The sequence below is a fragment of the Scyliorhinus torazame genome, chromosome 3 (assembly GCF_047496885.1).
Source record: "Scyliorhinus torazame isolate Kashiwa2021f chromosome 3, sScyTor2.1, whole genome shotgun sequence".
In the NCBI taxonomy this organism is placed as follows: domain Eukaryota; kingdom Metazoa; phylum Chordata; class Chondrichthyes; order Carcharhiniformes; family Scyliorhinidae; genus Scyliorhinus; species Scyliorhinus torazame.
Window position 1 is genome coordinate 143464699 of NC_092709.1, and position 12854 is coordinate 143477552.

The 12854-nt window shown below is 44.8% G+C and overlaps 1 protein-coding gene across 2 annotated transcripts in view; it reads left to right on the forward strand.

Annotated features, from left to right (window-relative positions):
- The window catches only part of shroom3 (shroom family member 3), a 646833-nt gene that overhangs the window by 401107 nt on the left and 232872 nt on the right, over positions 1–12854 (forward strand). Inside the window, exon 1 of one of the 2 annotated variants that reach the window (XM_072496332.1) lies at positions 8985–9156. The exons of the other annotated variant lie outside the window; for it this stretch is intronic. The gene's annotated coding sequence lies outside the window, so the exon portion shown is untranslated. Of the gene's footprint in view, positions 1–8984; positions 9157–12854 lie in introns of those variants that run through there. 2 annotated transcript variants of the gene reach the window in all.

Consider the following 12854-nt stretch of genomic DNA (forward strand, 5'->3'; position numbering starts at 1 on the left):
TGCATTAGAAAGCATAATGCCATCACAAAAACATAAGAGCATAAGAAATAGGGGCACAAATGGGATCTATGGATCTAATAGCCAATGATTATCTATCATTGGTTGATCATGCTGAATTTCCACACTAGCTTCATTTTCCCATCTCCTATTTCATTTGATTTCCATAGTTCCCAACAATTTCTCTATCTTGGATACACTCAGCACCAGGGCATCCATAGTCCTCTGGGGTAGTGGATCCTTAGGATTCACGATACTCTGGATGAAAAGAACTCTACTCATCTCCCTCTAAAATGGCCAATCCCTTTTTCTAAGACCTTTAGTTCTATACTCTCCAGCCAGGAAAAACATATATGTTTTCGGAGAATCGTGTATGTTTCATTCAAATCACCTCCCACTCTTCTAAACTCCAGAGAAAACTAGGTCTTCAAACCCTCCTCAAAGGTTCAGCCCTCTCAATCAAGAATCAATCTGGTGAATCATTGGCACAGCCACTTCAAGACAAATACAATGTTCCTTCAGTAAGGAGGCCAAAATTATATCCAGTTGTCCAAGTGTGGTCTCACCAAAGCCCGATATAATTTCAGCAAGGCTTTCTTATTTGTATTCTCCAACGCCCTTGCAGTAAATGCTAATATATAATTTGCCTTCCTCATGTCTTGCTGTACCTGCATGTTTACTTCCTGCGATTCACGTACAAGGATCCCCAAATTCCTCTGCATGCCAACATATTCTAGTCTCTCCCCTTTGAAAAATATTCTGCCTTTCCACTCTTCCTATGCTCCATTATACTCTATTTGCCACCTCACTTAATCATCACTTAGGTCCATATCCTTTTGGAGCCTCTTTGCATCCACCCCACGGCACTTTTCCATCCAACTTTATATCATCAACTAATTTAGATACACTCAGACCCCTCAGCGCAGTTATTGATATAGATTGTAAATGACTTGAGGCCCAAACAATGCTACCTGTGGCTCCTCACACCTCGCTGTCAGAAAATTACCTGTTTATTTCTATTTCCTGTTTTCTGTTTAGCCAATCCGAGCTACTTTTTACCCCAAACCAGTGAGCCTCAATCTTATGTAACAACCCCTTACTTGGCACTTTATTGAATATCTTCTGAAACTCCAAATAGATTACATCAACTGATTCCCCCTTATTTACCCTATTTGTTGCACCCTCAGAAAACTCTCATAGATTTTGTCAGATGTGCTTTTCCTGTCTTCAAACTGTGTTCACTCTGCCCAATTATGTGATTGCATGTATATAAATAGACGATATTTCATACTTATCCAGAAACACTTTGCACATACCTTTTTTGTGTTGCTCAGTGAAGGTCTCTGATGTGACACAGAACTCGGTAAGGGCTGTAAACAATTGGAACACAGGATCTCAAAGCCATGGGCCAGATTCAAGCTGGTCAGATTTCTAGCACTTTGCGTTTTAATTTTGGAAATCCAGCATTTGCAGTATTTTGATGATTTACTGTGCCATTTTCTCATTTTGTTATGGTGTATTATAGAATAGGTGGCCTGTGAGTGGACTTTTTATCTACAGCACAAAACCTTACTCACACCTGGTCCTTCTTTTACGACTCATTTGAAAGATAAAATCTATATAATAACCTGTGCAATTACTGCATCCTTCTGTACCTGCTATTTATCTCCAGAAATATTCTAGTTGTGTCCTTTGATGGAAATAAAGCTGACAGACTCCGAGGGGAGAAGGCATTCTTCAATTTCACTCCTAGATCAGGAAGCAAGTTTTGACACAGGAATCCCATCCAACAACAGGAAACACCTGATGAAAGCAGAGGTGCTTTCTCAAAGGGCCCAGGTAGAAATGAATAGATGGATTGTTCCAGGAAGCCCTGACGTAATTGTCCTCCGATCGTTGCTGACAATGAAATCTGCTGATAAGTTTACAAATGGGAGTGTTAGTGGGAAGAGGAGGGGAAAAGAAGAAAATGTTTTTGTGCTCATTGTGATACTGCCTGGCCAGCAGAAAACTTTGCCTAATCCAGTAGACACAGAATTGTGCCAAATGTCTATCTACTTTAAAATATAGAAACAAAAACTAACTTCATGTATGTTCATGCATGCAAAGGACTTTACCGAGTGCATGATTTAAAAAGTGGCTCAAAATGGTTAGTTGCTCACAATTCTTTTTTAATTTTTCTAATTAAGAGGCAATTTTAGTGTGACCAATCCACCTAACCTGCACATCTTTGGGTTGTGGGGTGAGACCCATGCAGACTCGGGGAGAATGTGTAAACTCCACACGGACAGTCACCCGTGTAGTTGCTCACAGTTAATTAACTATCCATTAAATATATAACCTAATGAATAGTGAAATCTACAACTCCCTCCTTGTCTAAAGTCAATTAAGAGATTAATTAACCTACTCTGCCAACTGAAATGCATTTTGTTGAACTTGGTGCACAAGCTTGATTTTCGTCTTCATAGTCGCAGGATAATATTTAGAAGTATGAATGTGCAATTTTTGCTGTTGTGGTTTTCACACCATTAATGTGGTGATATTGAGGTATGATCACCATGCCTCAGCCACAACTTATGAGTTGTATAATCAATAGCTGAGGGCTTAACCTTCATTTGATTTATTTGAATGAAACGGTTTGTTCTGAAGAATATTATATCCTGCGGCATGCCCATATTTTGTGTACCAATGCACTGACTATTAAAGGCAGCATTGGTATTCACTCATATCCCAGAAGACTTCCTTTGGCAATAACTGCTTTTGATGCTATCCTATTGTAATACTGGTACGAATGTTGTATTATTTTTGCCTAGGATACAATTTTTTATCCAAAGTTAACTTTCCCAGTATGTCAGTAACATGGGGTAATTTTTCATCAACTTATAAAGGGCCAGCATTTGAATGTGTTTGCAAACATTATTCTGTTGGATTACTTTCCTGTCCTTTGTACATCCATTGATGAGAATGTGTTTTAAAACCTACTTCCCTACACCAGTCAGTATGTAGATTTTCCAAAGATTTCATTTCACATGTATCGGGGATTGGAATGCCTCAAGAAAGGATATTTGTGTCAAGGTTCTTAAAAGGGGAACAGACAAGTCCCTGTAACTTTCACGTTATTTATATGAGCAAGAGGGCCTTTCTCACTCTTCAGGGTATAATATCTTTGGAGGTGATTAGTTTGGGTGATTCCTCAGTAAAGCCCAGAGATTTATATTTCAGAGACTTTTCGTCAAAATAATTACATCTACAGAGTTCTTGCCTGAAGCCCATGCATCATCTCTACCCACAGGAAAGTAGCTGGCCAGATTTTGTTTGGATGATTTCAACCATCGGGATCCCAAATCAAGTTGGACTTACTTTCTTTTTTTTGAAAGTTTAGATCACCCAATTATTGTTTCCAATTAAGGGGCAATTTACTCTGCACATTTTTGGGTTGTGGGGGCAAAACCCACGCAGACACAGGGAGAATGTGCAAACTCCACACGGACAGTGACCCAGAGCTGGGATCGAACCTGGGACCTCAGCGCCGTGAGACAGCTGTGCCAACCACTAGGCCACGGCAGAGTGAGGAGGATGCATGATGGGAAAACTGGTCAATGGGAAGACTGGTCAAAAGGTTTGATACTATACAAGAAGGACTGAAACTACTCATTCCAGCTCCCCAAGCCCAGGTAAAGAATGCTGCCCTAACCATTTTCAGACTAGTATGGCCGTAGCCCAACTCTGCATAACTTGAAGTCTGAAAAGATCAGCGAAGGCCGAGCCATTCCAAAACACCGGACCTCGGCAACTCCTGATAAAACTAACTCGGCATAACCCAGGGCCGTAGGAATTTAAAACAAAGATAAGTTCAGGAAGAAACAAGTCTATTCTGACCTTTCAATGTTCCCTCCGAGGAATAAATAATGGTATGAGTGATATGACCAAACATGGTCTGGTCTTTGCTTCCGTTTGTATTTCCGATCAAACTCCTGACCATACTGTTGTCACATAATCTTGATAAAGATAATGTATAAATATTGATCTAATTCTCCGCGCTTTTCGCTTCAACATACTTGAACTGTGGGTAAATGCAATACCAGCTTTAACTGTTGACCCGTGCCTAGTCCTTACCAGGTGATGCACTCAGCACATGGTGAAGGTCTGTGTTGCAGGCTGTGAGCTCTGTGCTCCGAGCTGGCTGCTCCTAGAATGAGCGGGAACTCTCCTGTCCCCTGTCTTTATAGTGCGTGTGCTCTCACTGGCTCTTGGCTGCGGTGTTGTGTATGCTGATTGGTCCCACTGCATGTCCATCAGTGTGTGTGTGTGTCTGCACCATGATATACTGGTGTATATTATGACAAGCTGGTTCATTTTCTCAACTTTTGCAGGGTTTAGTGTGAAGCTGTGCAAAGATCCTACAGTGCAACAGTTCAGAGACTAGAGATTTACGATTGGAGTGAACGAAGATTTCACCTGGTTGATTAATGGCAAATCGTGCCTTAAGCAGAGATTTGTGGATTAGTTCTTCTAAAAATCAAATCCCAATGTTGGAGTTTAATGAAGTCTAGTTTTCTCTTGGCAGGAACAAATGTCTCAGTTTTTTCTACCCTTTTCTCCTGAACATGGTAGACAAGACTTGTCCAACCTGCAGCCCACAGCCACATGGTGGCCCATGAAACCCTTCTTGTTGCCCCCAGATTAATTATTGAAAATGGCGGTAAAATGGGTCAGTGAGTTTGAAGTTTTTTGCAGTGAACTGCTGCTCCAATCACAGCATGTTTCTTTCCCATGTTTGCTGCTGGTAGGCTCACTATTGAGTGATTGAAGGAGCAGTGAACACCGGGAAATGTGAGTATGTGAAGACCAAGAGAAACTGGAGTGCATGTGGCCTCCATTCACCATGCTTTCCCAAAGCTCTGGTTGCTTCTTCCTGGCTCCTACCCCTTTCACTAGGCTCCAGCCACATCCCTCTTGGTTCCAGCCACTTCCTCCCCCGGCTCTCCCCACACCTTCCCAGCTCTTCCCGCATCCTTCCCAGCTCTGGGCAATCTTCTGGCTGGGCACCTGCGACCTCATGCTGCTGGGCCTCAGGCCTTGTTGCAGGTCTCTCCTCTGCTCTCACTGTGCCCACCTCCCCACAAACTGATTCAGCCAGTGAGTTTGTGTGGCTGAGTTTGTGTGAGGTTGAGTGTGTGTGTGTGTGAGGATGGGTGTGTGTGTGTTTGAGGATGAGAGTGTGTGTGTGTGAGGATGAGTGAGTGTGTGTGAGGGCGTGTGAGTATGTGGGCGGCATAGTGGCGCAGTGCCGCTGAGGATTCAGGTTCAATCCTGGCCCCAGGTCACTGTCAGTGTCGAGTTTGCACATTTTCCCCGTGTCTGCGTGGGCTTCACCCCCACAGCAAAATGATGTGCAGGGTAGGTGGATTGACCACGCTAAATTGTTCTTCAATTGGAAAAAAATAATTGGGTGCTCAAAATTTATTTTAAAGCGGCTGAGTGAATGGGTGCGTGAGGGTGGGTGAGTGAGTGAGTGAGGATGTGGGTGGGCAAGTGTGCCTGAGGGTGGGTGAATAGTGAGGATGAATGAGGGATCAATTGTGTAAGAGGGTAAATGAATAAATCAGAGGGAGGGTGGGTGAGTGGGAGGAGTGTGTGTGTGAGAGAAAGAGTCGGCGGTTTGTCCGAGAGGAGGTTTGCGTGTGTGTGAGAAAGAGCGAGAGAGGAGGATTTTATGTGTGTGAAGAGAGAGGAGGTTTATGTGTGTGTGAGGAGGTTTGTATGTGAGAAGGAGGTTTGTGTGTGTGAGGAGGTTTGTGTGTGTGAGGAGGTTTGTGTGTGAGAAGAAGGTTTGTGTGTGTGAGGAGGTTTGTGTGTGAGAAGGTTTGTGTGTGTGAGGAGGTTTGTGTGTGTGAGGAGGTTTGTGTGTGTGAGGAGGTTTGTGTGTGTGAGGAGGTTTGTGTGTGTGAGGAGGTTTGTGTGTGTGAGGAGGTTTGTGTGTGAGAAGGAGGTTTGTGTGTGAGAAGGAGGTTTGTGTGTGAGAAGGAGGTTTGTGTGTGAGAAGGAGGTTTGTGTGTGTGAGAAGGAGGTTTGTGTGTGTGAGAAGGAGGTTTGTGTGTGTGAGGAGGTTTGTGTGTGAGAAGGAGGTTTGTGCGTGTGAGAAGGAGGTTTGTGCGTGTGAGAAGGAGGTTTGTGTGTGTGAGAAGGAGGTTTGTGTGTGTGAGAAGGAGGTTTGTGTGTGTGAGGAGGTTTGTGTGTGGAAGGAGGTTTGTGTGTGTGAGGAGGTTTGTGTGTGTGAGGAGGTTTGTGTGTGAGAAGGAGGTTTGTGTGTGTGAGAAGGAGGTTTGTGTGTGTGAGAAGGAGGTTTGTGTGTGAGAAGGAGGTTTGTGTGTGTGAGAAGGAGGTTTGTGTGTGTGAGAAGGAGGTTTGTGTGTGTGAGGAGGTTTGTGTGTGTGAGAAGGAGGTTTGTGTGTGAGAAGGAGGTTTGTGTGTGTGAGGAGGTTTGTGTGTGAGAAGGAGGTTTGTGTGTGTGAGAAGGAGGTTTGTGTGTGTGAGAAGGAGGTTTGTGTGTGTGAGAAGGAGGTTTGTGTGTGTGAGAATGAGGTTTGTGTGTGTGAGAAGGAGGTTTGTGTGTGAGAAGGAGGTTTGTGTGTGTGAGAAGGAGGTTTGTGTGTGTGAGAAGGAGGTTTGTGTGTGTGAGAAGGAGGTTTGTGTGTGTGAGAAGGAGGTTTGTGTGTGTGAGAAGGAGGTTTGTGTGTGTGAGAAGGAGGTTTGTGTGTGTGAGAAGGAGGCTTGTGTGTGAGAAGGAGGTTTGTGTGTGAGAAGGAGGTTTGTGTGTGAGAAGGAGGTTTGTGTGTGAGAAGGAGTTTTTGTGTGTGTGTGAGAAAGAGAGAGAAGGAGGTTTGTGTGTGAGAGAAGAAGGTTTGTATGTGTGTGTGTATGTGTGAGAGAGAGAAGGCGGTTTGTGTGTGTGTGTGTGAGAGAGAGAGAAGGAGGTTTGTATGTGTGTGTGTGAGAAGGAGGTCTGTATATGTGAGAGAGTGAAGGATGTTTGTGCGTGTGTGAGAAGGAGATTTGTGTGTGAGAAGGAGTTTTTGTGTGTGTGTGAGAAAGAGAGAGAAGGAGGTTTGTGTGTGAGAGAAGAAAGTTTGTATGTGTGCGAGAGAGAGAAGGAGGTTTGTGTGTGTGTATGTGTGAGAGAGAGAGAAGGAGGTTTGTGTGTCTGTGTATGTGTGAGAGAGAGAAGGAGGTTTGTGTGTGAGAAGGAGGTCTGTATGCGTGAGAGTGTGAAGGACGTTTGTGTGTGTGAGAAGGAGGTTTGTATGCCTGTCTGGTTCACTCTGTGTCCAGGTTTTCATTCACCCTCACCCCATGCACCAACAGTCACTTTCCCCCACTTTCGTGGGGAGTGAGGGTGAGTGAGTGAGCACCCGGAGCCTGGGAGTGAGCTGGACACACACACTCTCTCATCTTTGACACTCTAATGGTCATCTTTATTTATTACTCTTTTTTTTAAAAAAATTATCAATTTATTGAGGTGATATATTTTTACTTAGGAAGTTATTTCTTTTCACACATATCAGCGTTATTTTTTGAAATTCATATTTAATATTGTGCCAAAGTTTGCGCAGGATTTTCCGACTGTTTCCGCTGCAGGATCTTCTGATGCGAAGAACAGGAAAACCCATTGACAGCGGGACCAGAAGATCCCACCACCAGCCAATGGCTTGCCGGGGGAGGGGATGTTATCCCGCCTCTTAATCTGCTCACCGGCCCCTGTGAAAACAATTGAAATGTGCCCCCCCCCTCCCCAACACAAAAAGGTTGGACAAGCCTGTGCGAGACGAAGCGAGTGTACACTTCCATTGGCAGCAACAGCCCTCTGCTCAAATAGTCATTTACCGTCTGGGGCGGGGCTCTGTGGAGCATTTTGCCATGCCTAATCTTGCTCCCACCCAAACTCCCCACAACATGCACCTCTGACAGCGGTTACTGGATAGTGCTCAGGAGAGGCACTCATGGCTGCTTTTTACTCTTGCGTGCCTGGGGACACTGCCACTAATTATAGTCACTGCAGCCTTAGCTGCCCAAAGTTTTATTGAACAAAATAATTGAAATTTATCTTGCCGCACGCCTTTTTTTCTCCAGTGGTCTTAAAGAATATACAGTGCTGCCTGGCGAGTGGAATGGAATGATATCACACAGCACAAACCCATTTGGCCCTTAGTGCCTGTAGTGCCAGTTTAAGAGAACTGTCCAATTAAGTCCTACTCCCCAATATTTCCCCACAGCTCTACAAATCCCTTCCTTTCAAGCAGATATCCAATTCCCTGTTGCAAATCAATATTAAATCTGCTTCTACCTCCCTTTCTGCTGATGCATTCCAGATCATAACACCTGAAATATTGTTTATAGAATTTGAAGTACAGCTTATATGATGGTTATGTGTATTTTCCTTTTAACCTGGGGAAGGCAATGACTGAAAATACATTATTTGAGCAGACGGTTGCTCATGGGACACAACTGCTGGTTTAGACTTTCAAAACTTTTCTCCGTAATGTTTGAATTAATTGCTGAACGTTGCTCGTATCTGTGGTGACCACTAAATTCCTCCCACTGCATCACCCTGAGTTACGTATGTCAGCAATGAAAGGAACAGGTACTACTTATCGGTTTGTGTGGGAAGGGGAGGAGTTTTACAACGTGCGTAAAAAGAAGCATTTAAAAACAAAACTAATAAGTCCGAACCTTTTTCCTTAAACAGCCTGAAATCACTATTGTAATTAATTTCTTGGTTAATGTGTGGGTATTTTGCTAAATATCCTGGGTATCAGGTGTTATTTTCTTTCACACAGAAACTGGAGATCAGTGTATGGGAACGCTCTGTGACTTCATAGTTTCAGGTTAATTTGGTTGTGATTGGTTTTGAGGAGGAAGGTAATTTGAGCCACCTTCCTATTTGCCTGCTCAACACTTCCTTGCTGCAAGGTGCCCTGGTCGAGATCGCCTGTGCCTTGCTTGTTTGAAGGAAGCCTTTCTTGTGCTGAAACGTAGTCTGACTGCAGCCTCTTGAACTCCTTTGTTGCTTAATTATTGCTGGGAAGCCTGTGGTACTGGCTGACATGGACGAAGTATATCTCTCTGCATTTTCTCACTGACCCATGTGCCATGCCTGAGGTATGTACTCGACTGCGCTTTTATTGTTTTCTGCAATGACTTGTCTGGAAGATTACTGAGTCCATTCTGGTTGATCCTTTTGATGCAAGGATCAGAGCTGATCACTTATCCGTTTAGAAATATGGATTTAGTCTGCTGGGTTTAATTAAATCTACTGTTTTATCTTGCAAGCACCCTGCAACTTCTTAATACATTTATATAAATTGTTTTCTCTGTGAGCAATCTAGTATACAAGACATCTATTTGAACTCTCTGAAAGTACGATCACGCTTTTAATTATAAATTGATTTTCCTATTTCACTTATCACTCACTCAACATTTGCAGATGGAAGGAAAGTGCAGGTAATCACTTGCAGACCTCTGCTGAAAGCACATTGAGCATTCTGTTAATAGATACCTGAGTTCAGGCTGGAGTGACTCCGCAGATGTTTTATATCGTCTTAAATCGGGCTTTGAATTGATCTTATCCAAAAGTAGAAGACCAGTTCTTCTTGCCACAACAAAGAGCAAAAATCAAATCCTGTTTTGTGGGCAGCACGGTAGCACAGTGGTTAGCACTGTTGCTTCACAGCTCCAGGATCCCACGTTCGATTCACGGTTTGGGTCACTGTCTGTGTGGAGTCTGCACATCCTCCCTGTGTCTGTGTGGGTTTCCTCCGCGTGCTCCGGTTTCCTCCTACAGTCCAAAGATATGCAGGTTAGGCGGATTGGCCATCCTCAATTCTCCTTAGTGTCCAAAAAAATGTTAGGTGTGGTTATGGAGATAGGGTGCTTTTTCCAAGGGCCGATGCAGACTCGATGGGCCGAATGGCCTCTTTCTGCACTGTAAATTCAATGTTTCTACGATGATTCTATGTTTACACATCGTGGCAGGTATGGTCTGAAGCCCTTATGTTGGTGGTTATGAAGCTGTATGTTTTTTCTACTTCCTCATTGAATGTACAATGCAGAAGGAGGAGGTCATTCAGATCATTGTGCCTATAAGGGCTCTTTGAAATAGAAAACAAATTAGTCCCTATACCTTGCTTTTTCCCCAAAGCCATGCAAATGTTTCCTTTTTGGGTAGGAATGTTTAAGAGTTGAGGAGGGCACAATGAAAGCAGCAGAGGGATATGGACAAGTTGGGTGAGTAGGTAAGAATTTGCCAGATGAATTACAGTGTGGCAAAGTGTGAAGTTATCCACTTCAGTAGGAAACATTTTAAAAAGGAGAATACTTATTGAATGGTGAGAAACTGTGAATTGTTAGCATTCAGAGGGACCTGGGTGTCCTTGTATCATTAATCACCAGAAAGTTAACATGCTGGTTCAGCAAGCTGTTAGGAAGGCAAATGATATGATAATAAAAGCAAATGACTGCGGATGGTGGAATCTGAAACAAAAACAGAAAATACTGGACAATCTCAGCACGTCTGACAGCTTCTGTGGAGAGAGAAGGGAGCTCACGTTGAGAGTCTGGATGACTCTTTGTCAAAGCTGGAGAGAACTGAAAATAGGGTCAGATTTATATTGTAGTGTGTGGGGGGAAGGCATGGAACTGTGGGGCTGGATAGAGGCTCAGTGAAAGGTGGAGATAGACAAAGATGTCGTGGACAGAAAGATAAAGGCAATGTAAATGGGGGTGATCAAGGCTAAGAAGGGAACTGATAGTGGCACAGAAAGAGATCAGAATGTGTAAATGTCAGAACAAAGGTAAGCAGTGTGCCAAAGGGCAACTAGGAACAAGTATATATGATATGATAACTTTTTATACCAATGAATAGAGGAATAGGAGTATAGAAGCTTTACTACAATTATACAGGGTATTTAAAACAAAAAAGAGTACCCAATTATTTTGTTCCAATTAAGGGGCAATTTAGTGTGGCCAATTCACTTACCCTGCACATCTTTGGGTTGTAGCGGTGACACCCATGCAGACACAGGGAGAATGTGCAAACTCCATACAGACAGTGACTTGGGGCCGGGATCAAACCTGGGTCCTCAGCATCGTGAGAGAGCAGTGTCACCGTGCTGCCCCTTATACAGGGCATTGGTGAGGCCATAGCTGGAACTGCGTGCTCAAAGGACCAAATGGTTTACTCCAATTCCTAATTATTATCTACTGTCCAAGTTTCTGCACTGTAAATTTTATGATAACTATGATGATAAATATCCACTTCCTTGTTGAAAGTTACTATTGAATCTGCTCCCTCTCCAGATTGCGACATATCACTGTATAAAATAATTTTTCTCACCTCCACCCTCTCCTCCTTGGCCCAGCCAACCAGTTACCTTGGGTGGGATCTAACGGAGAGGTTTCTAAGTGTCATTTGTGGCAGGTTTTGCTGGGAGTTTCCCGCCGGCTCTATCGGCAAGTTCCCCACCGCTATCTAACCATACTTTTCTGGGTCCTGAGGAGATTCTCACCAGTTTAGCCCACACTTAGAATTATTTTCAACAGTGGGGAGTGATTTGTTATGTTGTAGGTGTAACATAAGCAGCTTCCTTGTGGTGCACTTGACAAAGGAAGGTTTAGACGTGGAGATAACTCCAACACGTTTATTAAACTACTTACACTTCTATTACTGGGGTTCGACACTACTGCTAATCCTACTATAGCTACCCAGACTGACTAACCAGCAGCTGCAATCCATGTTGTGGGTGTAATATTGAATCAACTCTGTGTCTGTTCTCACTGACTGTCTCCACTGGAAAGAAGCAGATCATGGGAGAAATTCTCCGGAAACGGCACGATGTCAGCTGACTGGCGCCCAAAATGGCGCCAATCAGACGGGCATCGCGCCGCCCCAAAGGTGCGGAATGCTCCGCATCTTTGGGGGCTGAGCCCCAACATTGAGGGGCTAGGCCGACGCCGGAGGAATTTCCGCCCCGCCAGCTGGTGGAAACGGCCTTTGTTGCCCCGCCAGCTGGCGCGGAAATGACATCCCAGGGTGGCGCATGCGCGGGAGCGTCAGCGGCCGCTGACCCTTTCCCGCGCATGCGCAGTGGAGGGAGTCTCTTCTGCCTCCGCCATGGTGGAGACCGTGGCGGAGGCGGAAGGGAAAGAGTGCCCCCACGGCACAGGCCCGCCCGCGGATCGGTGGGCCCCGATCGTGGGCCAGGCCACCGTGGGGGCACCCCCCGGGGTCAGATCGCCCCGCGCCCCCCCCAGGACCCCGGAGCCCGCCCACGCCGCCTTGTCCCGCCGGTAAGGTAGGTGATTTAATTTACGCCGGCGGGACAGGCAATTTATCGGCGGGACTTCGGCCCATCCGGGCCGGAGAATCGAGCGGGGGGCCCCCCAACCAGCGCGGCGCGATTCCCGCCCCCGCCAAATCTCCGGTGCCAGAGACTTCGGCAACCGGCGGGGGCGGGATTCACGCCAGCCCCCGGCGATTCTCCGACCTGGCGGGGGGTCGGAGAATGTCGCCCCATGTGTGTGATGTCGTGTCACCTCCTTGTGTATCGTGATTGTCCATTGGTCGTCTTCTATCTAACTGATCTATTGGCTGAGTGTGTGTTTGTGTGATGTTTCTGGTGCTCCCTCTAGTGTCTAGCTAGCCTACTTGCATTTACATTGATGCACATCACCACATCCCCCCTTTTTAATATATTCATATTTTCTGTACACTTTAAGAAAATTGAACAAATAACAGGTAGATAAGGTAAGGTATATACAAGTCATGGGAACAGTGATCAAATAATAAGTCCAAATCATTT